Raw genomic sequence first — 27208 nt, 5'->3', positions numbered from 1 at the left:
ACAAACTCCTTCATTCCTCAAAGGTGCAGTGTGTCAACAAGTTAACTGAAATAAAAGAACTCATGGATGTCTTGTCTGCCTCCGTTTTCCTGCTTTCTAGTTCCCAGTGTCCTACTAACTAATACCAGTATGTAGCACAGAAACAAAATCTATTTTAATCTAAGAGAATTGGGAAACTTCCAAAGAGCACTGACCTGAAAAATCTTGACAGAGCAGAGGAAATTGATTTTCTACCAAAGCCATGCAGAGGATTAGACTCAGATTTAGGCCAGTAAAAGATTTACATTCCATCCAAGTCCCAATATAACATGATGCACAGATAAAAACACACTCGTGTGTGGACATAGCAGATACATATTAGAAAATCCAAAATAAAAGTCAGCTTTTAAGAACCTCAGTCCAAAAGGTAAAAACACAATATATAAGTTGCATTAAAATTTCAGTGATGGAGCACAGCATAACAAGTCTTTGAGATGGATTTTCAAAATTAATTTTTATCCTTATCCTGGCCTCTTTTCAAAAAGATTTCCCACAAAACCTCAGGATTGGAAAATAGCACTAGTCACGCATTTATAATGATCAAAATAAATTCTTAAGATTGATAATGAATGGATAACTTAAAATTACAAAAACCTGAGCTTCCTGACTTTCAGATCTTAGGCAACAACTCTACCTCCATGCCACTACCCACACAGACAACTGTATGACTACCTTGCTTTCATTATAACCTCTTTTAATAATGGTAAGAACCCCCATACACAGCTGTGCTTAAGACCAAAGTAGTATTAATGACCAGACTAGCTTGGCCTTGATTGATCTAGGTACTTACCCTGGACAACATAATGAGAAAACAAGTCTACCCATCAGGAGGCCACCTATTCTGACTACAGTGAAAATTAAAGTTAAAGCTGTCTCTTTCACAATGTTCTGCACTTTTGCAAATTTCCTTCAAATCATGGATTTTTTTTCAGTCTTCTTTATATCTAAGAAAGGAAATATGATGCACAGGATGTCACATCAACAGATAAAGCCAGGAAAAGCTATCCCTATGTAAATGAAGCATGACATTGGGACAGCAGGAGTCAAGAACATAAGTGAGTGAGCCAGCCCCTGTGTAAAATTGGTCACAACCAACTGAACGCAATTTTGAAAGAAAAAAGGAAAATACTTGAAGGAAGCACAAGGCTCTAAGCCAATGCAAACAAGAGTGATTAAAAGTGATGGGTTGATTCCTGAAGTGGAAACGTTTATTTCATGGTTGCACGATTAGACACAGTAATCCATATACCTCTGTACCTAGCCAGGGCCCTTCTTTTATTCCCAAAAGCTCAAAATCAAGTGTAATAACAAAAGTATAGTTAAACTGCTTCAGGAAGATTTCCAGTTAGCATCTTCAAGTTTCATGAAAACCTAACTTAACATTGAAGATATACAGAAAAAAAAAAAAACTCAGTTCTAAATTTGTATAAACCAAGCCCATTTCAAAGAGCCACTCCAATTGATGTGTACCACACATTAACTGTAAGGGGATGCCTCCCAGAAAAAATGAAGGATTCCTGAAAGAAGTCTCCATGGAAACTGCACAGTCCTTGCATCTACCATTCACCTTATACTTTGGCTGCCATTCAAGCACATCAAACCAGCAATAAAAGCACCAGAAAGTTGGGTGGACTTTGGCAAATGAAGAATTCAGTGTTTGGTAAAGGAGATTTTCCAGGGAAAATAAGTACATTAGAACAAAACCTTTCAGGATTCAAGAAGCCTCCACTGGTTGCACCCATTAAAAACAAATACCCCATGAAGTATCTGCACCATGGCCTTTATTTTATTTTACCATTCACTGAAAATGTTTACAAAAGCCAACTTATATTTTCATTCACATTCTAAATGATCTGAGTAGCTTAAAGTACAAAACAGGTGTTCGGAATCTTAGACTATGAAAAGGAAATATAATTCATAATTTTGTAACTATGGCAAATGAGGATTGTTAACATGTAGTAAGCAGCCTCTGAGATGGCCCCCAGTGATTTCCATCTCATACTATTCTTGATGCCCTTGTATCCTCCTCTCCCACACTATATCAGAGTTGTGTATGTGACCAATAGAAAAGCGCAGAAGCTATCATCTGTGACTTCTAAGGCCAGGTCACAAAAGATATTGTCACTTCTGCCTTGCTGTCTCTCCCAGATCCCTCACTCTGGAAGAGGCCAGCTGCCATGTCATGATGACAATCAAACAACCCTAAAGAGAGACCCACATGGTGAGGAACTGAGGCCTCCTGCCAACAGCCCTGTGAGTATACCACCATGGAAGTGTATCTTCCTCTCCAATCAGGCCTTCAGATGGCTGCAGTCCTGGAAGACAACTTGTTTGCAATCTCCAGGTAGATCCTGAGCCAGAGCCACCCAGCTTAGCTTCTCCTAAATTAATGATTCTCAAAACTATAACAGACAGTAACTGTTGCGTTAAAGTGCTAAGTTTTAAGGTAACCTGTTATACAGCAATAGATAACTAATACAACATATAATTGTTAGAAATCAGGCATTACCTTCATTTCTCCATGTTAAAACCACTGCTAAAGAGGTAGTATAGCAGTGTGAAAAGAACAGGGTTATGGAGGCAAACAGTGTGCTTCGAATTCTAGGCCCACCACTTATAAGCTGTGTGATCTTGGTCAAATTACTTAACTTCAGTGCCTCAATGTCTTCATCAAAAACAAAATGGAGGGCCAGGTATGGTGGCTCATGCCTGTAATCCCAGCACTTTGGGAAGCCAAGGCAGGTGGATCACAGGAGGCCAAGAGTTCAAGACCAGCCTGGTCAACATAGTGAAATCCCACCTCTACTAAAAATACAAAACATTAGCTGGACATAGTGGTGCATGCCTGTAAGCCCAGCTACTCAGGAGGCTGAGGCAGAATCACTTGAACTTGGGAGACAGAGGTTGCAGTGAGCCAAGATCACACCACTGCACTCCAGTCTGGGCAACTGAGCGAGACCCTGTCTTAAAACAAAACAAAACAAAATGGAGGTAAGGAATATCAGTTTCAGAGAGTATTTGTAAAAATTCAAAACACATACAAAGAGCCTGGTGCCAAACAAACATTTAAAGTTAGTTCTCTCCCTTTTTTCAGGAGTACATGATTCTGCTAAAAATGAGCCTTGATTTATAAACGTAACTACAATTAAACTGAATATTGAATCCTAAGGAAGTTGGAAAAGACCCACAAATGCAAGGGAAGACCTCAGAGCCATTATCAAGCTCTGTCACATAATTACCAAAAAAAGACCACCCTGTGTGCTGTATTTTATATACTTTTTTCCATTTAATCTTCTCAACACCCCACCTCAATCAGGATAAACTAGGTTATAGTAAAGCAGAGTTTCTCAACTTCAGCACTATTGACATTTTGGATCAGATAATTCTTTGTTGTGGGAGCTGTCCTGTGCAATGTTGAATGTTTAGCAGCATTTGCCCACTAAATGCCAAGAGCACTTCCCCATGTGTGATAACCAAAAAATGTCTCCAGACATTGCCAGATATATCAGGGTGAGAAATGTGAAACTATCATTGCTTGAGGACCACTGTGCTAAAGTATCAAATAGTCACCAAATTCTGATGGCTTAAAATGGCACTTTCTCCATACTCATGCAACAAAATCTGTGAGGGCTCTGCCCCACATCATTTTCATTCTGGTACACAAGCTGATGGAGCTGTGTCCAACTGGAACATCAGTGGTCATCATGGCAGAAAGGAAAAGAGATGAGGCAAACAACATACTAGTTCTAAAAGCTTCTGCCTGAAAGAAGGCACACATCACTTCCCCTCACAGACCACTGGTCAAAGCAAATCCATTGCCAAAGCTGACAGTAAGAAATGCACACTGATTGTTTAAGCAATAATATAGTCTTATCAACTCCTAAAACATCCAGAGGTACTAACATTCTATACTTGAAAATATAAATAACTTGACAAAATTAACACCACCTATAAAATCAAGATTCAAATGATGTCTACCAAATACATGCACAAAAAAATCAACACTCCACTTTAACACTGATTTGCAAACCGTTCTATGGAAGTGAACAGTTTCTAAAAGTGATTCAGGGATTCTGCAACATTAAAATTTAATTTTGGTTTAAAAATAATATGATTCCACTGCTAGGTATATATTCAAGATAAGTAAAAACATACATCTACATTAAAATGTATACATGATGTATACATGAATGTTCATAGCAGCATTATTCATAATAATAGCTCAAAGCGAAAATAACTTAAAGTCCATGAACAGATGAATGGATAAACGAAATGTGGTATATCCAGAAAATTGAATATTATTTGGCCATAAAAATAAATAAAGTAGCCAGGCACAGTGGCTCACACCTGTAATCCCAGCTCTTTGGGAGGGTGAGGCAGGTGGATCACAAGGTCAAGAGATTGAGCCCATCCTGGCCAACATGGTGAAACCCCATCTCTACTAAAAATACAAAAATTAGCTGGGCATGGTGGTACATGCCTGTAATCCCAGCTACTCAGGAGGCTGAGGCAGGAGAATCACTTGAACCCAGGAGGTGGAGGTTGCAGTGACCCAAGCCGAGATCACGCCACTGCACTCCAGCCTGGTGACAGAGCGAGACTCTGTCTCAAAAAGAAAAAGAAAAAAAAAGAAAGGACTAAAGTACTGATACATACTCTAATATAGGTAGACCTTAACAACATTATGCTAAGTGAAAGAAGCCAATCACAAAAGATTACATATTGTATAATTCCATTTATATGAAATGGCCAGAAGAGGCAAATTCATAGAGACAGTAGGTTCGTGGTTGTTAGGGCCTGGGGTTAGAAAATTAGGGGACAGTAAGAGGGTGACTGCTAAAGGGTAGGAGGTTTCTTGTTGGGGGTAATGAAGTGTTCTAAATTTGTGATGATGGCAGCACAATCCCACGAATATACAAAAAAAACATTTTATTTCACACTTTTAATGGGTGACTTACATTGTATATGACTTGTATGGTAATAAACTATTACCAAAAAATGTTAACAGAATAGAAATAAGGTGTGTCTGTTTCTTGTTGTAATCCTTTTCTTCCCCCAGATCACTGTAAAATAAATGTGATACAATTTTTCCCTACAGGTAAGGATAATCGATGCTGACCTTCCTATACGCCAATAATAGACAAACAGAGAGCCAAATCAAGAGTGAACTCCCATTCACAATTGCTACAAAGAGAATAAAATACCTAGGAATACAACAAAGGATGTGAAGGACCTCTTCAAGGAGAACTACAAACCACTGCTCAAGGAAATAAGAGAGGACACAAACAGATGGAAAAACAGTCCATGCTCATGGTTAGGAAGAATCAATATTGCGAAAATGGTCATACTGCCCAAAGTAATTTATAGATTCAATACTATCCCCATCAAACTACCACTGACCTTCTTCACAGAAATGGAAAAAACCACCTTAAACTTCATGTGGAACCAAAAAGGAGCCTGCATAGCCATGACAATCCTAAGCAAAAAGAACAAAGCTGGAGGCATCACACTATCTGACTTTGATTACTGGCTATAGTAATCAAAACAGCAAGGTACTGGTACCAAAACAGAGCTATAGACCAATGGGACAGAACAGAGGCCTCGGAAGTAACGCCACACATCTACAACCATCTGATCTTTGACAAACCTGACAAAAACAAGCAACGGGGAAAGGATTCCCTGTTTAATAAATGGTGTTGGGAAAACTGGCTAGCCATGTGCAGAAAGCTGAAACTAGACCCCTTCCTTACACCTTATACAAAAATTAACTCCAGATGGATTAAAGACTTAAACATAAGACCCAACACCATAAAAACCCTAGAAGAAAACCTAGGCAATACCATTCAGGACATAGGCATAAGCAAGGACTTCATGACTAAAACACCACAAGTAATGGCAACAAAAGTCAATAGACAACTGGGATCTAATTAAACTTAAGAGCTGTCAGGTACAGTGCTTGATCACATGTGGAAGAAGGTGGCGGATCCAGAGTCACAGACTTGCTGGGGAATAAAAATGCATTTAAAGCTTCACAAAAATATGTATTTTTCTGTTATAAGATAGCACCTGTCACAGAACCAAATACCAACTCCCAACTCCTTATGTGTGCTCTGTCAGCATTCTGCTAGAAAACACTAAAAAGCAACTAAGACTGCTTTAAAGAGAAAGTGGCTGTCCTTAATCAAGTAAAAGTCCAGAATGATGACCTCATATCACAGCAATTCACTGACACTTTTTGCAAAATAATGTGTTAAGGAAAAGCCACATATGACATCTTATTTAAACCTTCCTGTGGCCATTTTGCTTGTGTTTTCTGCATTCCTAGTCCCAGCCATGAACTGACAGTTTCATGGCTAAACCTCAGATCAGTCCCCACCAGGATAAGCCAAAGCATGGGGTTCCAATTCCCATTGGGCATCCAAGTTCCCACATCTGCTCCACGGAATACTGTGGGACAAGAAAGGGGGAGGCAAGAGACACTGTCTAGGGAAATTTCTGCAAGAATATGACTGGCTCCTACCACAATCCACAAGACACTGAATGGAACTTTTCTCCTCTCCCATAGATTTAACAACATTCTACCGAATCCATCATACATCCAAATGCCTTTTCTTCTTCCATTTCTGAAGACAAACTGTCAAACGAAAGTCAGGCATGACTACAAAGTAATTTGTAGGGCCCACATTTGAGCCAGCACAAAAGAATTCCCTTTTTACCTTCAAGTTTAGATTTTCTATGAAAAGTACTTAAGTAGGAAACTGCTTTCTTAAACTGTGGTCAGAAAATGAACATATGATAGTGCTTCTAATCCTCATTTTATTTGGAACAGGGTTCTTAATGTCCTGTGCCATGGATGCTTTGGCAATCTGGTGAAGCCTTATAGATCCCTTTTAGGAATTATATTTTTAAGTGCAAAAATGAAACATATGTTTACAAAGGAAGCCACTTATATTAAAATAGTTATTAAAATATTATAAAATGCCAATTTGTGATATAGTGATATATGTGACTTTTGTTATAGCACTAAGTATCAAGAACTGGCGGTAATGTGGCCAGGTGTGGTGGCTCACACCTGTAATCCCACAACTTTGGGAAGCCAAGGTGGGTAGATCATGAGGTCAAGAGATCAAGACCATCCTGGTCACATGGTAAAACCCCATCTCCACTAAAAATATAAAAATTAGCTGGGCATGGTGGTGCGTTCCTGTAGTCCCAGCTACTCAGGAGGCTGAGGCAAGAGAATCACTTGAACCCGGGAGGTAGAGGTTGCAGTGAGCTAAGATTGTGCACTGCACTTCAGCCTGGTGATAGAACGAGGCTCTGTCTCAAAATAAATAAATAATACAAAAATTAGCCGAGCTGTGGTGGTGTGCACCTGTAATCCCAGCTATTCAAGAAGCTGAGGCAGGAGAATCGCTTGAACCTGGGAGGCAGAGGTTACAGTTAGACGAGATCTCACCACTGCATTCCAGCCTGGGAATGCCAGAGCAAGACTCTGTCTCAAAAGAAAAAAAAAACTGGTGGTAATGCCAATAACTGCCCAAATTTTTATGTAGTGATTAGAATAAACAATATTTCAAGATATCTGTAACAGCTGTGATACAATATGAAAATATCGGTGAGGACAAACTCACAGGTGGGGCTAATAGTACTGTGATTTGTCACCTGCATTCTTTAATTGATGAAAATGCTAAATATCCATGGTTAGTCAAAATAAAGCTGTAGTTTTTCTCCATCCAAGAAGTCACCTTGAATTCTATCCAGATTTCTTAGAGATCTGACAACCCAGGTAAAAATCCCACGTGCAAAAAATAATAATAATAAAGTAATAGCCTTAGAGATAAACCTTTCCCAGAGGAAAGTGAATTTTAAGATGTCTGTAGACACTATTTAGGATGTTTTCCTCATAAATGACAAAGATACGAAGGGTTGTAAGTCTAATGCTTTGTGCCGAGTACCTAAGAAAGCCAATGTTAATAAATAATAACATTAAATAAATGTTAATAAATAAATACACCTGGGATAAATGAAACAACTCATGATCTCTTTTATTCTGGACATTCTGTTGCCATAAATCCTGCTGTTAGACTTGGCTGAGTGCCTAGAATTTTTTTGGACTAGCCCTTAACTATGGAAGAAAAAACAAATTTTATACTATCCTCAAAATTTATCCGCTACCTACATCCTACACTTCTTGAGACTGTTCTCACATTTTTTTTTTCAACGTCTCTCTCTCTCACCAGGCTGGAGTGCAATGGGGCAATCCCAGTTCACTGCAACCTCCACCTCCTGGGTTCAAACAATTCTCCTGTCTCAGCCTCCCGAGTAGCTGTGATTACAGGCACCCGCCACCACATCTGACTAATTTTTGTATTTTTAGTAGAGATGGCATTTCGCCATGTTGGCCAGGATGGTCTCAATCTTTTGATCTCGTGATCCACCTACTTTGGCCTACCAAAATGCTGGGATTACAGCCGTGAGCCACCACACCCAGCCATTCTCAGATTTCTTAATCAATATTGAAGTAAGTAAAAATCTCCTGTGGCTATGAATCTTGGCATGCTTAATAGTACCATGGAAACATCCTAATTGAAAACATTCAGTTCCCATTGGATCATCTCCTATCCCATGAATCATTTAAGAGAATTAGTTTAAATCCTCCCACATACTTGACACCCTATAAAGAATCTTGCAGTGCTAGGTAATACAGTATATGGTAAGGGGGCAAACCTATAATCTGAGCACTCAAAATAATTCTAGAGAATTGCTTATGAGCACTCAAAACCCTGACCAAAGGGTGTTTTACAACACTTATTAAATTTAGCATTTTGTCTGTAACATAAACAGCAATGTGAAGTTAAGGTAAACCTATCAGAAATTTTCTTTTTTATTGCATTAAAAATGGATCATTAATTAACTTACACCATAGAAAATAAGGTGTTAGAAGCTAGGAGCCACTTGGTTTCTCACCTTTCCTCATAATTTTGCCTCATGTGTTATTAAATGCCCCATAATTTCTAGTTAGAATCAACATTGCTTTTCCTAGTTTAGAGATCCAGTGCTACAAATAAAAAATGAAGGATCATGAAAGATCCAGCTCTGCTAGTTTTCTCTTGTCCAAGGAACATCTGTTTTATGTTAACAATCATTGCTAGGGTGAAAGAGGGTAGAGAATCAGATGCTGACATTAAGAAAAGCCATTTTATCTTTTTACACTTCTTCCTTACCTGCAAAATAGAGGCTGGGATGCTGTGCCCCGCTTCTACCAAGAACTTCTGAGGATTACTGTAATTGAATCCAAGCCTTAACTTTACCATTTCTACATCCCAGCAAAACTACTCCTCCTTTTAGAGCTCAGAGCATCCTTTTGAAGTCAGCAGGAGTGGCTCAACAAAAAAAAGAAAACACAAGGGCACAGAAGGAGCATGGAAACCAGCCAAGGCTGACAGAATTTCAATAACCTGGGATTTGAAAAGCTGTACAAATATATTTATTATCAAGATGTTTCAACTTATTATTATTAGCTTACTTTTATTGAGTAAAAGGTCTTCTGTGCTCATGCCAGATGGCTGGGAAAGTATTAGGAAATCATTTCTGAAGGATGGTGCTCAGTAATCCAAAACAAGCCAAAAGTTGAACCTCCTGCTATTTGTACAACCCATCATCCACACAAAGAGCAAAGAAAGTGAAGTGTTCTTCTTTATTTCAGTTTTCTACCTTGATTGGGTTATAATTATGATGTAAGAAAATGATCCCACAATCCCAATACTAAATATTTGTACCAATATTTAACTGCATTTAGAATAGAGGCTTTCATTTCATCCCTACTCTGTAAGAAGAGTAACTACCCAGGGACCACCATGATGTGGGCAGCCTAAGGCATGTGGAAAGGCCAGTGTAGATGAGATACCACATGGTGAGAGAATGGCCAAAGACACTGAGGAGCCATTTATAAGAGTGAAGAAGCTATCTTAGAAGTAGAACCTACAAAACCAATGCCATCTGGAGCAGAAATGAAGAGCTCAGCTGACATCTTCCCTAATCCCTCACTGACAAAACTATGAAAATGGATATCCTAAGCCACTAAGTTCTGAGGTGGGCTCTCAGGTAGCAGGATATAACCAAAAGAAGCAACTGTCGTATTTTTTTTGAGACAGGGTCTTGCTCTATTGACCAGGCTGGAGTGCAGTAGCATGATCATGGCTCACTGCAGCCTCAATCTCCTAGGCTCAAGCAATCCTCCCATCTCAGCCCACCAAGTAGCTAGGACTACAGGCATGTACCAATATACGCAGCTAGATTTTTAAAATTTTTTTAGGAATGGGGGTCTTCCTATGTCGCCCAGGCTGATCTTGAACTCCTGGTGATCCTCCTGCCTCAGCTTCCCAAAGTGCTGGGATTAGAGGCGTGAGTGACCGCATCCGGCCATGTCATCACATGGCCTTTGGTACCACCAGAGAAGTAACAGTAAGGTAGCATGAGCATTCTTCAGACAAGAGTAGAAAATGAATGAAGGTCATTCCAGCTGGCTCCGGACCTCAGAATCACCCATCCTTAAAACTCAGGCAGATATTAGTTTCAACATGAAGTGGAGAGCCTCACTTCTGGCCAACTCATCCCAATAGGAATCATTAAGGCCCTACAGGCACTAATGGCAAGAGACTACCTCATTCAAGTAAAGGTCTCCCAAGAGCAAGTAGCCAAAAGAAGGTACCTATAGTAACTGCTGAATCTTCAGTTAAAAGACCTCTTGACTCTAAGAATTCTTCCCAACTGTATGAACTCCAGAGAAACCCTGCCAATAGTCTGGCAGATACCTAACTGATAATAGATATGCAATCTATCAATACACTAATCTTTCAAGAGCAAAAGACTAAGGCTTGTCCTGGTGTCTCCTATTACAGCCCATCTGAACCAAGGAATCTGCTCAAAGCTTCAAGGCCTTTTCAAATTTGTCAAGGAAAAAAAGAGAGATACAGCAACTAACTAGGTGGGTCACCACCTAGGCAATTTTATGATTTGAGTATTTTGAACCTATAGGTATTTATTCAGCTCCAGGCAAATAGGGACATATGGCCACGCTATCTATAGTTTATAGTGCTATTAAAAGAGTAGTTCTAATATGTATTCCTAACTCAGAGGAATGATTAGCATTAGGTGAGTTCTTGAAGAACACTGAGGAATGTTACTAAAAATAAGGACCCCCCCCTTCTACTCGGCAAAGTGTTTTTACAGTTTGGTCTCAAAGCACCCTTTGGAGAGAAGTAGGTTTTGTAATGTTCATTTTACAGACCAAGGAACATGGGCCTCTAACTGCTAGGATTTATTCCAAGCTATAGGCATTTATACCTATCAAGCCATGTACAAACATATGGATGATCTGAGTGGCTATATCCAACTGGTAGACAACCAAGGTGGAAAACATAAGAAACAATTTAAACTCTGGTCTGCCACCCTAGAGGAGTAATTTCACCTCCAAAATACCCTGCTCTCAGAGGTAAAGATTATCAAACTAATTATTTTTGTTTACTTTGAGAATAAAAATGGTTCCCTTGTCAGTATTTAAGAGCTATAATATAGTAACTCATGCCAAAATCCAGAAATTACCCTGTTAGTATATGGCAAATAATATTTTTATCATAGTTCTGATCTGGGAGCAAAAGTCAAATGATCTTATCCCAGGATTTTGGTGTTTATTCTAAAATATTGTTATGGCATATAAAATGAAGTTACCGGGGGCTAGAGGAGAAGGAATTAGGGAGTTATTGTTTAGTAGATACAGTTGGGATGATGAAGAAGTCCTGGAGATGGATGGTAGTGATGGTTGCACAACATTATAAATGTACTTAATGCCACTGAAGTATACACTTAAAACAGTTAAAATAGTAAGTTTTATAGTAAGCTTTACATTTTTTAAAGAAATTTTATTTCCTCATGCCTGCATGAGGAAATAAAAGTCATGAATGGCTAAATCATGCACTAATAATTCCATGGTAGGAAATGACTTGAAAGAAAGATTAAAACAGTTTGGATTTCATGTTAGACATATTCAATCTGAATGATTGTGAAAGCCTTTTCACTCTTAATTTTTCAATCTAAACACTGTTGTAAGAGGCTTCATAGTATTGATCACTCTGATATGCCATATCTAAAAATACTTTACATTTAAGCAAACAGTAATTTAACCAAATGATCAAAAAATTACAATCTCTAATGAGGGGGTTGAGACATCATGTGCTTCCTGGTGCATTACCTGAGAAGGACATGACACACATATATATGTGTGTGTGTGTGTATGTGTGTGTGTGTGTATATATACATATACATGTATATACACGCATATACATGTATATATGTGTGTATATACACACAAACACACACACATATTTTTTTATTGCACTATAGGTTCTGTGGTACATATGAAGAATATGCAGGATTGTTGCATAAGTACATACACGGCAATGTGGTTTGCTGCCTTTATCCCCATCACCTATATCTGGCATTACTACCCATGTTATCCCTCCCCAACTCCCTATCCCCCAATGTCCCTCCCCTAGCACCCCCCAACAGACCTCAGTGTGTGATGCTCCCCTCCCTGTGTCCATGTGTTCTTATTGTTCAACACTCGCCTGTGAGTGAGAACATGCAGTGTTTGATTTTCTGTTATTGTGTCAGTTTGCTGAGAATGGTGGTTTCCAGGTTCATCCATTTCCCTATAAAGGACACAAACTCATCATTTTTATGGCTGCATAGTATTCCACAGTGCATATGTGCCATATTTTCCCTGTCCAGTCTATCATCGATGAGCATTTGGGTCGGTTCCAGGTCTTTGCTATTGTAAACAGTGCTGCAATGAACATACGTGTGCATATGTCTTTATAACAGAACAATTTATAGCCCTTCGGATATATACCCAGTAATGGGATTGCTGGGTCAAATGGAATGTCTATTTCTAGGTCCTTGAGGAAGCGCCACACTGTCTTCCACAATGGTTGAACTAATTTACACTCCCATCAGCAGTGTAAAAGTGTTCCTATTTCTCCACATCCTCTCCAGCATCAGTCTCCAGATTTTTTAATGATTGCCGTTCTAACTGGCAAGAGATGGTATCTCAATGTAGTTTTGATTTGCATTTCTCTAATGACCAGTGATGATAAGCATTTTTTCATATGTTTGTTGGCCTCATATATGTCTTCTTTTGAAAAGTGTCTGTTCATATCCTTCACCCACTTTTGAATGGGATTTTTTTTTTCTTGTAAATCTGTTTTAGTTCTTTGTAGATTCTGGATGTAAGCCCTTTGTCAGATGGGTAGATTGCAAAAATTTTTCCCCATTCTGTTAGTCGCTGGTTCACTTTAATGATCGTTTCTTTTGTTGTGTAGAAGCTCTGGAGTTTAATTCAATCCAATTTGTCTGTTTTGGCTTTTGTTGCCAATGCTTTCGGTGTTTTAGTCATGAAGTCCTTGCCTATGCCTATGTCCTGAATGGTTTTGCCTAGGTTTTCTTCTAGGGTTTTTATGGTGTTAGGTCTTATGTTTAAGTCTTTAATCCATCTGGAGTTAATTTTAGTGTAAGGTGTCAGGAAGGGGTCCAGTTTCTGCTTTTTGCACATGGCTAGCCAGTTTTCCCAACACCATTTATCAAACAGGGAATCCTTTCCCCATTGCTTGTTTTTGTCAGGTTTGGCAAAGATCAGATGGTTGTAGATGTGTGGTGTTGCCTCCGAGGCCTCTGTTCTGTTCCATTGGTCTATATCTCTGTTTTGGTACCAGTACCAAGCTGTTTTGATTACTGTAACCTTGTAATATAGTTTGAAGTCAGGTAGCATGATGCCTACAGCTTTGTTCTTTTTGCTTAGAATTGACTTGGCTATGCGGGCTCTCTTTTGGTTCCACATGAAGTTTAAGGTGGTTTTTTCCAGTTCTGTGAAAAGGTGATTGGTAGCTTGATGGGGATAGCATTGAATCTATAAATTACTTTGGGCAGTATGGCCATTTTCATGATGTTGATTCTTCCTAACCATGAGCATGGAATGTTCGTTTCTCCATCTGTTTGTGTCCTCTCTTATTTTGTTGAGCAGTGGTTTATAGTTCACCTTGAAGAGGTCCTTTACATTCTTTGTCAGTCATTTCTAGGTATTTTATTTTCTTTGTAGCAATTGTGAATGGCAGTTCGTTCTTGATTTGGCTCTCTTTAAATCTGTTATTGGCGAACAGGAATGCTTGTGATTTCTGCACATTGATTTTGTATCCTGAGACTTTGCTGAAGTTGCTTACCAGTTTAAGGAGATTTTGGGCTGAGACAATGGGGTCTTCAAAATATATAATCATGTCACCTGCAAATAGAGACAATTTGACTTCCTCCTTTCCTAAGTTAATACCCTTTATTTCTTTTTCTTGCATGACTGCTCTGGCTAGAACTTCCAATACTACATTAAAGACGAGTGATGAGAGATGGCATCCTTGTCTAGCACCAGATTTCAAAGGGAATGCTTCCTGTTTTTGCCCATTCAGTATGATATTGGCTGTGGGTGTGTTGTAAGTAGTTTTTATTATTTTGAGATATGTTCCATCAATACCTAGTTTATTCAGAGTTTTTAGCATAAAGCCTGTTGAATTTTGTTGAAGGCCTTCTCTGCATCTATTGAGATAATCATGTGGTTTTTGTCTTTGGTTCTGTTTATGTGCTGAATTATGTTTAATAGACTTGTGTATGTTGAACCAGCCTTGCATCCCCACAATGAAGCCTATTTGATTGTGATGGATAAGCTTTTTGATGTGCTGTTGCAATCAGTTTGCCAGTATTTTATTGAAGTTTTTGCATCTATGTCCATCATGGATATTGGCTTGAAGTTTTCTTTTCTTGTTGAGTCTCTGCCGGGTTTTGGTATCAGGATGATGTTACTCTCATAAAATGATTTGGGAAGAATTCCCTCTTTTTGTATCATTCGGAATAGTTTCAGAAGGAATGGTACCAGCTCCTCTTTGTGTGTCTGATAGAATTTGGCTATGAACCCATCTAGACCTGGGCTTATTTTGGTTGGTAGGCGATTAATTGCTGCCTCAACTTCAGTCCTTGTTATTGGTCTATTCAAGGTGTCAACTTCTTCCTGGTTTAGGCTTGGGAGGGTGCAAGTGTCCAGGAATTTATCCATTTCTTCCAGGCTTACTGGTTTATGTGCATAGAGTTGTTTGTAGTAATCTCTGATGGTGGTTTGTATTTCTGTGGAATCTGTGGCGATATCCCCTTTATCATTTTTATTGCATCTATTTGATCTTTTCTTTTTTATTAGTCTGGCTAGTGGTCTATTTTGGTGATCTTTTCAAAAAACCAGCTCCTGGATTTACTGATTTTTCGAAGAGTTTTTTTGTGTCTCTATCTCCTTCAGTTCTGCTCTGATCTTAGCTATTTCTTGTCTTCTGCTACCTTTTGAGTTTTTTTATCTTGCTCCTCTAGCTCTTTTAATTTTGATGATAGGCTGTCAATTTTAGATCTTTCCTTGCTTCTGATGGGGCATTTATTGCTATACATTTTCCTCTAGACACTGCTTTAAATGTGTCCCAGAGATTCTGGTACATTGTGTATTCGTTCTCATTGGTTTTGAAGAACATCTTTATTTCTGCCTTCATTTCATTGTTTGTCCAGTCAACATTCAAGAGCAAGTTGTTCAGTTTCCATGAAGTTATGCGGTTCTGAGTTAGTTTCTGAATTCTGAGTTTTAATTTGATTGCACTATGGGCTGAGATACTGTTATTATTTCTGTTATTTTGCATTTGCTGAGGAGTGATTTACTTTCAATTATGTGGTCAATTTTAGAGTAGGTGTGATGTGGTGCTGAGAAAAATGTATATTCTGTAGATTTGGGGTGGAAAGTTCTGTAAATGTCTATTAGGTTTGCTTGGTCCAGGTCTGAGTTCAAGTCCTGGATATCCTTGTTAATTTTCTGTCTCATTGATCTGTCTAATATTGACAGTGGAATACTGAAGTCTCCCACTATTACTGTGTGGGAGTCTAAGTCTCTTCATAAGTCATTAAGAACTTGGTTTATGTATCTGGGTGCTCCTGCATTGGGTGCGCATAGATTTAGGATCATTAGCTCTTCGTGTTGCATTGATCCTTTTACCATTATGTAATGCCCTTCTTCGTCTCTTTTTATCTTTGTTGATTTAAAGTCTATTTGATTAGAGACTAGGATTGCAACTCCTGCTTTTTTTCTCTCCATTTGCTTGGTAAATCTTCCACCATCCCTTTATTTTGAGCCTATGTGTGTCCTTGCATGTCAGATGGGTTTCCTGAATACAGCACACCGAAGGGTTTTGACTTTTTATCCAATTTGCCAGTCTGTGTCTTTTGATTGGGGCATTTAGCCCATTTACATTTAAGGTTTATATTGTTATGTGTGAATTTAATCCTGCCATTTTGATTAATCTTAGACACTTTTCAAAAGAAGACATATATGTGGCCAAGCAGATAAAAGAAAGCTCAACATCACTGATCATTAGAGAAATTCGAATCAAAACCACAAGGAGATACCATCTCACATCAGTCAGAATGGCTATTATCAAAAAGTCAAAAAGAAACAGGGGCCAGTGAGGTCGCAGAGAAAAAGGAATGCTGGTAGGAGTGTAAATTAGTTCAACCATTGTGGAAAACAGAGTGGCGATTCCTCGAAGACCTAAAAACAGAAATACCATTTGACCCAGCCATCCCATTACTGGGTATATACCAAAGAATATAAATCTTTCTACCATAAAGACACATACACATGTATGTTCATTGCAGCACTATTCACAATAGCAAAGACATAAAATCTACACAAATGCCCATCAATGATTGTCTGGATAAAGAAAATGTGGCACATATATACCATGGAATACTACACAACCATAAAAAATGAGATCTTGTCCTTTTCAGGAACATGGATAGAGCTGGAGGTCATTATGCTTAACAAACTAATGCGGGAACAGAAAACCAAATACTGCATGTTCACATTTGTAAATGGGAGCTAAATGATGAAAACACATGGACACACAGAGGAGAACAACAGACACTGAGGCCTGCTGGAGGACGGAGGGTGGCAGGAGGGAGAAGAGAAAAAAAACTACTGCATACTAAGTTTAGTACCTGGGTAATGAAATAATCTGTATAACAAACCCCTGTGACAAGAATTTACCTATGTAGCAAATGTACTCCTGAACCTAAAAGTCCTTCTAAAAATGCATAATCTCAATCTAAACAAGAGGAGACATTAACCAAACCCAAATTTTGTACATTTTTTTTTTTGAGATCGAGTCTCACTCTGTCACACAGGATGGAATGCAGTGTAGCAATCTCCTTGGCTCACTGCAACCTCTATCTCCCAGGTTGATGCGATTATCTTGCCTCAGCCTCCTGAGTAGCTGGGATTACAGGCGCCCTGCCTAATTTGTGTGTGTGTGTGTGTGTGTGTGTGTGTGTGTGTGTGTGTGTGTGTGTATTTTTAGTAGAGATGGAGTTTCACCATGTTGGCCAGGCTGGTCTCGAACTCCTGACCTCAGACAATCTGCCTGCCTCGATCTCCCAAAGTGCTAGGATTATAGGCGTGAACCACAGCACCTGGCCCAAATTTGGTACATTTTACAAAACAATGTCATAAATTTGCCATTGTTCAAAATGTCGATGTCATGAAAGACAAAGAAAGGCTTATAAGATCTGTTCCAGATCAAAAGAAACTAAAAAGTCATGACAAATAAATTCAATACATGATCCTGGGCTCGATACTGTATCAGGAGAAAAAAAAATTTCCACTGAAGAACATTTTGGGGATAATTAATGAAACTGGAATATGGACGGCATTAAATTTCCTAAATTTGAATAACAGTATGCTTATGTACACTTTTCAAACTTAATACTTCAGTGGGAAACTGAAAAATTATATCTTGACTAGATATTATAAAATTGAAGAATAAAAGAACTGTATATAAATGCTATAATCTAGTTAGTAAAAGCGTTTCTCAAATAGACATGGGTTAGCAATTCTGAAACCATGTGTATACTACATTTAAACAAATAAATAATATTAAGTTTAAACTATTAAGGCATAGAAGAATACAATGTATGTGATCTAATCTCAAATGATTTAGTATACGGCAATTAATATATAAATACAGATATATAAAATACATATACATATATGGATAGACAGAAAGAAAATGGTAAGGCACATGTAGCAAATGCTAAGTAAATCTAGCAAAGGGTATATAGGATTTCCTGGTACTATTCTTGCATCACTATTTTCTGTCAGTTTGAAGTTACTTCAGTACAAAAAGTTTAGTCTGGATCCTTGAATTAACATGGCAGAAAATTGCCTACACAACCAGAAATGCCCATATTGGGAAGAAAAGCATCTGTTGTGTGAAGCTCCTGAAAGTTGAGGGACACAGCTGCTAGCATTACATTAACCAATACAATAGGATTTCAATATAATTGATCTTTGCTTCTTGTAGGGCCATAGCTTTATTTCCCTTAATCAAATATTTGCCACAAATACTCCATGATACAGAGTGATCTGCCAAAGAATGAAAAAATTAATAGACAAAAATTTGAGGATAAATAGGATATCTGCATAGTCTCAAAGCATCTCCCTCAAGGTATTTTAATCACAAAGAGAAAAGGTAATAATTTTACCATAGAGAAACCCTGTAGACAGCAACTTAAACAAAGAATCAAGGTACATGTCACCACTAACAAGACACATCAACATCATGAACTCCTTGTTGTGATGCACTGAAAAATATGCATTATCATATTCTTGCCAAAAGTACACAGCCTTATTCATAAGAAAACATCAGACAAATCCAAATTGAGGAACATTCTACAAAATACTGATCTGTACTCTTAAAAGATTCATTAAAGATTAAGAAACTATTACAAACTGGATGAGACTAAGGAGAAATAACAACTAAATGCAATATGGGATCCCAGATAGGATCCTAGAAGAGAAATAAACCACCAGTGGAAAAACTGATGGAACTCAAATAAGGTCTGTAATTTAGCTAATAATACTGTACCAAGATTAATTTCCTATTCTTGATCCCTTATACAAAATGTTAACATTAAGGGAGCAGGGTGAGGAATATAAGGGAACACTACTATTTTTTGTAACTTTTCCATAAGCTGATCCCTTGAGTGATTGAATGAATATTCCTACTAGATTGATGTACAGGTTAACCTCCACTCCTACTCAAAACTCCACTTATAAACAATAAAAATTGGCTTGTAGGTCCTACAAGCACAATAGAAAGGAAAAAGAGAACAAAATTAAAGTGACTATGAAACAGATGGACATAGAGTGACTACAGGAAGAAGGTTAATTTATACAACAGACTCTGGGAAAGGACCCAGCTCCTTCTGAGGTGTAGACAGAGCTGGAAGCAGGAAGATAAGCATATTTCAAAGCTCATACACCAGTATCTTAGGTGACAATAAAAAATGCCAAATAAGATATGACACAGTACTCTATCACTTAGCATTTATCTTAGGCTTATTAAAGGAGCTCTTTTAGACTTTTCGTATATCATTCATATACACATAGAAAGGAAAATAAGCAAAATTAACTGCTGAAGGCTTTCCTAAAAATTCTTCACATTGAGAATTTAATGTCTGTCCATGTTTTTGACTCAGAGTGGTCAATGTCCAGAGTTTTCTACAGTGTTGTCTTCTATGCCATCAACAGCATTTGGTGATATAGCATTTCTTAAAAGAATCCATAAAAAAAAACTGGAACCATCAGTACTCAACTTTGAAATTATGTAAAGCTAGCCTATTTTTGACTGCCACTTTGGGATGTCTGGTAAATACTGAAGGAGCATCCAACTTAGCACCTCTCTCACTCCCCCACCTTCTAGCTATTTGGTTCCTATGAGTCTCTAACAGCCCCACTCTAGTATCCAATATATTTTCTCAAGCAACTTACACCCAGTCTGCAAGTTTTGATGCATGTAAGACATCATCAATTGGGAAACATTTTAATTTTAGATTGGGGAGGAAAAGTCTGCCTCAAAAATAGATTAAACAAATCAAGACAGTGTGATACTGGTACAGTCTAGATATAAACCCTTACATTTATATAAGGTCAATTGATTTTGCACAAGGGTTTCAAAACAATTCATTGGGAAAAGAATAGTTTGTTCAATAAATGGTGCTAAGACAAGTGGATATCCATATACAAAAGTATCTAGTTGAACCCCTACCTCACACCACATACAAAAATTAACTCAAAATTAATCAAAGACCAACATATAGAAGCTAAAACTATAAAACTCTTAGAAGAAAACATAAGGGAAATCTTTGTGATCTTAGATTAGGCAATGGTTTCTTAAATATGACACCAAAAACACAAGTGACAATAGAAAACAATAAACTGAACTTCAACAAAATTAAAAGCTTTCATGCTTCAAAGGATACCATCAAGAAAGTAAAAAGACAGTCTACAAAATGGAAGAAAAATATGGCAAGTCATTTATCTGACAGAGGACTAAAATATGTATTATATGTATTGACTCCAGAATATATAAAGAACTCTTACAATTTAATATTTTATAAAGACAAATAGCCCAATTTAAAATGGACAAAGGATCTAAACAGACATTTCTCTAAAGAAGACATGAGTGGCCAATAAGCACATGAAAAGACATGCAACATTATTAGTCATCAGGGAAATACCAATTAAAACCACAATGAGATAGCATTACACACGAATATACATACTATATTTCATTTCTATGAAATGTCTGGAATAGACAAATCCGTAGGCAAAAAGTAGATCCATCGCTGTCTAGGAATGGTTGAACTGGGGGTGAATGCAGTGAGTATGGGGTTTCTTTTTCAGGTAACAAAAATATTCTGGGAATAGTGGTAATGTTGCACAATTCTGTGAATATACTAAAACCACTGAATTGTACACTTTAAATGAGTGAGTACATGGTATGTGAATTACAACTCAATAATGCTGTTACTTTAAAAAGTGGGAAAACAGGCTGGGCGCAGTGGCTCACGCCTGTAATCCCAGCACTTTGGGAGGCCAAGACAGGCAGATTACTTGAGGTCAGGAGTTTGAGACTAACCTGGCCAACGTGGTGAAACCCCAATTCTACTAAATATACAAAAGCTTAGCTAGATGTGGTGATGCATGCCTGTAGTCCCAGCTACTCAGGAGGCTGAGACAGGAGAATTGCTTGATCCCAGGAGGCGAGGTTGTAGTGAGCCGAGATCAGGCCACTGCACTCCAGCCTGGGTGAAAGAGCGAGACTTCGTCAAGAAAAAAAAAGTAGGAAAACAAGAGGCAAAGGAGAAAACCTTTTTAAAAAATTGCAAGAATGTTCCAAAGTTGATTATGGTAAGTGTATTAAAGATGCAATCTTAATCGTAGCAAGATTTTTTTTTTTTTTTTTTTGAGACAGAGTCACGCTCTGTTGCCAGATGCCAGGCTGGAGTGCAATGGTGCAACCTCGGCTCACTGCAACCTCTGCCTCCTGGGTTCAAGCAATTCTCCTGCCTCAGCCTCCTGAATAGCTGGGACTACAGGTGTGTGCCACCAATCCCAGCTAATTTTTGTATTTTAGTAGAGACGGGGTTTCACCATCTTGGCCAGAATGGTCTCAATCTCTTGACCTTGTGATTCACCCAGCGTTAGCCACCACACCCGGCCTCATATGCAAGATTTATTAAAGTAAAATATTACAATAAGTCCAGGTGGCTTAGTTCAGATTATTAAACTGTCAATATGTATATGTTGGCTGAAAGCCCAAAAGTAGAAAGCAATATAGTTAAAAATAAATAAAGGGTTATAATTACTAGGGAATATAATTCCTGATCTAGCAAAGGAAACACACTAACTAATAAAATGATAAAATTCATTACTCTCCCTTATTTGGTAAGGGTTATGATTGTTATAAAAACCAATATGGGTCCCAGCTACTCGGGAGGCTGAGGCAGGAGAATTGCTTGAACCCAGAAGGCAGAGGTTGCGGTGAGCTGAGATCGTGCCATTGCATTCCAGTCTGGGTGACAACAGTGAAACTCCGTCTCAAAAAAAAAACCAATATGGGTATGGAAAGAGCTGAAATTAAGTATATTTGAGATATGCCATAGTACATGAAACCAAGCTTATACAAGATAAACATTTAGTGGGAGAAAGAAAAATATATTGCATGCCAAAAGAAAATTCATATACATATGAGCCTGTACATAAATCCAATCTGTACATATATATATATATATATATATATATATATATATATATATATATATATATATAACACAGATGCATGCCTGTAGTCCCAGCTACTCAGGAGGCCAAGGCAGGAGAATTGCTTGAACCTGAGAGGCAGAGGCTGCAGTGAGCCAAGATCATGCCACTACACTCCATACATATATATACACAGATTCAACTTATGTACAGGTATATATTTTTGAGACAGAGAATCACTCTGTCACCCAGGCTGGAGTGCAGTGGCACGAACCTGGCTCACTGCAACCTCCACCTCCCGGGTTCAAGCAATTCTCTGCCTCAGCCTCCCAAGTAACCAGGATTACAGGCACCCACCACCGTACCTGGCTAATTTTTTTGTATTTTTAGTAGAGACGGGGTTTCACCATCTTGGCCAAGCTGGTCTTGAACTCCTGACCCCATAATCCATCCTCCTTGGCCTCCCAAAGTGCAGGGATTACAGGCATGAGCCACTGTGCCCAGCCCATGTATATACTTTTTTTGAGACAGGGTCTCACTCTGTCACCCAGGTTATAGTGCAATGGTGTGATCATGTCTTACTGCAGCCTTGACCTCCCAGGCTCAAGCAATCCTCCCACTTTGGCTTCCCAAGTAGCTGGGACCACCAGCGTGCACCATCACACCTGGCTAATTTTTGTAGAGATAGGTCTCACAGTATTGCTCAGGCTGGTCTTGAACTCTGGCTCAAGTGATCCTCCAACCTTGGCATCTCAAAACGCTGGGATTACAGGCGTAAGCTACCATACCTGGCTAATCTGCTTTTACTATTGAGGACCATCTCCCATTCTAGATGTAGAAGAATATAGAAAAGAGATTGGCAAACTTTTTCTTAGGGTCTGGGGCCTATATGGTCTCTATTACAACTGCTCAACTCTGCCACTTTAATTTGAAAGCACCATAAGCAATATGTAAACAAAGGAGTGTGGCTGTGTTCCTATAAAACTGTTTATGGAAACTGAAATTTAAATTTCATGTAATTTTCACATGTCACAAATTATTCTTTTTATTTGTTCCCAACCATTTAAAAATGCAGAAACCATTCTTAGCTTATAAAACATACAAAAAATGGATGGCAGGATGGATTTGGCCTACAGGCCAAATTATGTCAACTCCTAATAGAAGAATGCTTTCAATATGAAGAACACTTCAACATACTGGTAAGCAAGTCTTCCAATACACAAGAATACTGACAGAAGAATGCTTTCAATATGAACAACACTTCGACATATTAGTAAGCAAGTCTTCCAATACACAAGAATACTTACTCACTAGAAACAGAAAGGCATGCTAAAAAGTATGCCTTATCTGGGAAATAATCACAAAAACTGTCAAGAATGTTTACAGAAATTAAATGAGTTAATACATAAAAAGTTCTAAAACTAGTATTTGATACCCAGCAAACCACCCAACACTTTCTTCTGATAGTATTAGTAGCAAGATATCCATACTGATATTGACTCCAACAGAAAAAACAAAGGCAATGGTTCCATTTCTGCTTCAGAATTGAAGCTGCAGATTAGACATCCCTAATCTGAAATCCAAAATGCTCCAAAATGTGAATGTTTCTGAGTGCTAACATGAGGTCACAAATGAAAAAATCTGCACCTGACCTCATGTGACAGGTCATAGTCAAAACACAGTTGAAACTTTGTTCCATGTACAAACTTACTTAAAATATTGTATAAAATTACCTTTAGGCTATGTCTATAAGGTATATATAAAACATTAATGAATATTTTGTTTAGACTTGTGTCCCATCCCCAAGATATCTCATTATGTAAATGCAAATATTCCAAAGTCTGAAAAAATCCAAAATCCAAAACACTTCTGGTCTCAAGCATTTCAGATATGGGTTACTCAAACTGTATTACTTTTAAGTCTAAAATTTCCAGCTGCAGTATTTTCTTAAGAGGGTCTCAAATTCTGAAAGCTAGAGTAAATTTCATTTCAGTAGCAGGAAGCTGTTATTTATTCATTACAATTAAATCAATACTCATTTCGATAAGACAAATTTCTAGAAGAAAGCTGAGAGGATGATGACAAAACGTTTGAGAGTTACTGCTCTAAGAAATTGCCCAAAGGATTTTTCAAAGGAAAAATTAAGATCTGGGTCAGATTCTATCCTTGGCTACATGTATGAGGTCAATACTAAAAGCAACATAAATATCTGACCTTTCCCAAGGAGTGGTTCCACCTAAGAACCTACAAGGTATTCGGATTTGATTAACAGCTAAGAACTCATCTCTTCCACCTGACTACTTCCTACTTCTTGGTTTATATGTAAGAGGTGCTTAGGAAGAACCATGTGAATGAGAAAATTATCCCTATCGGCCCCCACAGCACAACCTTGTGCTGCACACCCTGACAGAAAGAGAAGTCATTTACTTATTACAGTTGAGAGGTGGCTTCAATCATCATATTGACCTGACATGCAAAGGAAGGCTTGTAATTCAAAACAGAGCACCACTGCCTGCCTTTTCCAGATAAAATCACATTTGAGAGAGAAAAAAAAACTAATACTCATTTTAATTTCACAACTTTAAACAATGGAATGTTGGGAAACTACTCTTGACAAAGCAGCCTGCTATACATTCACCCAACCACCTGTCACTAACATCATTCCCAAACACAAAGGGCTATTTTTGTGTAGTACACTACAGAGATAGATAATATCCTATTGCCATAGCAACAAGTTTTCCAGAAGATATGCTAACCCATGAAGAATGCAAAACAGAACAAAGCTATTTCTTTGCATTTGCCTTTAAAATATATGAAGAGGATTGCAAGGTTTTTAAGGCCTGGTTTGCTCAATAGAGACTTAGCAGATTTGAGCAATGTATAAAGAAATCCTTAGGCCATTGACCACTGCCTATGAATAAAAAAGAAAATGAAAACAAATAGAACAAATCCTGAATGTATACATATATGAATACAGCTATTTTTTAATCTCTTTTTTAAGGGACAGGGTCTTGCTCTGTCACCTAGGCTGGAGTGCAGTGGCAATCACAGCTCACTGTAGCCTCGACCTCTCGGTCTCAAGCAATCCTCTTGCCTCACCCTCCTAAGTAGGTTGGATCACAGGCATGCACCACCACAAATAGCTAATTTTTAAACTTTCTTTTTGTAGAGATGGGTGTCTCACTACATTGCCCAGGCTAGTCTTGAATTCCTGGCCTCAAGTAATCCTCCTGCCTCAACCTCCCAAAATGCTGGGATTACAGGCATGAGCCACTGTGCCTGAACTGGCCCACATATAGCTATTTTTTATGGCATAAATTTAACATGTACAACATGATGTTTTGATATATATATCCATAGTGAAATGATAACTACCAGTAAGCAATCTGACCTACTCATTACCTTCCATTGTTACCTTCGTGTGGAGAAGAGGTAAGAGTACCTAAAATCCACTCTTAGCACATTTTCCATATATAATACAATATTATTATCTATTGTCCTCCTGCTGTACATTACACCTCTAGACTTATTTAGCCTACATAACTGCAAGTCTGTACCCTTTGTCTTACATCTCCCCATTTCCTCCCTTGGTGACCATAGCTCTATTCTGTTTCTATGTATTTGACTCTTTTTCAGGTTCCAGATAAGTAAGATCATGCAGGATTTTTCTTTCTGTATCTCATTTATTTTACTTAGCATAAGTTCATATATGTTGTCACAAATAGCAGGATCTCCTTTTTTAAGGCTGAATAATATTCTATCGTGTGTGTGTGTGTGTGTGTGTGTGTGTGTGTGTATGCCACAATATTTTTAGCCACTCATCAATCAACAGTCACTTAAATTGTTTCCCTATCTTGGCTATTGTGAATAATGCTACAAGGAACACAGAAGTATAGATATCTTTTTGACACACTGACTTCATTTCCTTTGGGTACATACCCAGCAGAGGAATTGCTGAATCATATGGTAGTTCTACTTTTAAATTTTTTTAACTGCCTCAGGTTTATTTGTACAAATAGTACAGGAGGACCCCAACCCCATGCAGATGGCAGCCCAGGGGTTCATACTAGCTCTTCTGTTCTCACATTGGCATACAGGGATATCTACTCCAAAGCCTTTGTAGAGGCCTGGGCATCTTTGGGAGCCTGAGCTGGAACTGAAGCTACAGCTGCAGCCTGGGCCTTGGTTTCATGCTTGGCCTTGGCCTTTCACCAGCAGAGCCTGAACCCCTTGGCAATGCAGGCATGAGTATGCTTCCCAAGCTTGGGTGGGCAATGTAGGCAAGTCAATCGAGCTTGCAGCTGACACCCTTTGGGATCTTGGGCTTAACTTCCTCTGGCTTTACGAGGACCTTGATAGCCTCGGCACATGCACTCATGGCCTTGGCATTGTTGGCCTGCATCTTCTTTAGGCCCTTCTTGGTGTGCTTCTTAGCAAAGCGCATGTTCCTCAGGAACTTGAGGTCCACCCTCTTAAGAGATTCATACCTTTGTGATCGGAGTTTCGTGATACCATTTCTGTGCCATTTTCAGGACTGGTTGTGTGTGGTGTCATTCTTCGACTTGGCCATGTCTGCATCTAAGCCGTGGCTCCCAAAGCACCTAGAACCGCAGTTCTACTTTTAATTTTTTAAGGAACTTCTATACTGTTTTCCATAATGGCTGTACCAATCTACATTCCCACCAAAAGTATAAAAGGATTCCCTTTTCTCCACACCCTAACACTCATTATCTCTTACCTTTCTAATACCCATTCTAAAAGGTGTGAGCTGATATCTCATAGTGGTTTTGATTTGCATTTCCCTGATGATTAGTGATGTTGAGTATCTTTTTATAACCTGTTGGCCATTTGTAAAGCTTCTGTGGAAAAAATGAATAATCAAGTCCTTTGCCTATTTTTTAATTGAGTTATTCATTTTCCTACTATTGAGTTCTGGAAGTT

At 38.4% G+C, this 27208-nt stretch overlaps 1 protein-coding gene and 1 pseudogene across 15 annotated transcripts in view; both read right to left on the bottom strand.

Moving 5' to 3' along the window:
• The window catches only part of REPS2 (RALBP1 associated Eps domain containing 2), a 248826-nt gene that overhangs the window by 206165 nt on the left and 15453 nt on the right, over window positions 1-27208 (bottom strand). The window lies entirely within an intron of this gene.
• Window positions 26239-26977, bottom strand: LOC144580966 (large ribosomal subunit protein eL29 pseudogene; annotated as a pseudogene).

The sequence above is a fragment of the Callithrix jacchus genome, chromosome X, assembly GCF_049354715.1.
Source record: "Callithrix jacchus isolate 240 chromosome X, calJac240_pri, whole genome shotgun sequence".
NCBI lineage: Eukaryota > Metazoa > Chordata > Mammalia > Primates > Cebidae > Callithrix > Callithrix jacchus.
This window is presented reverse-complemented; position numbering and strand designations above follow the sequence as displayed.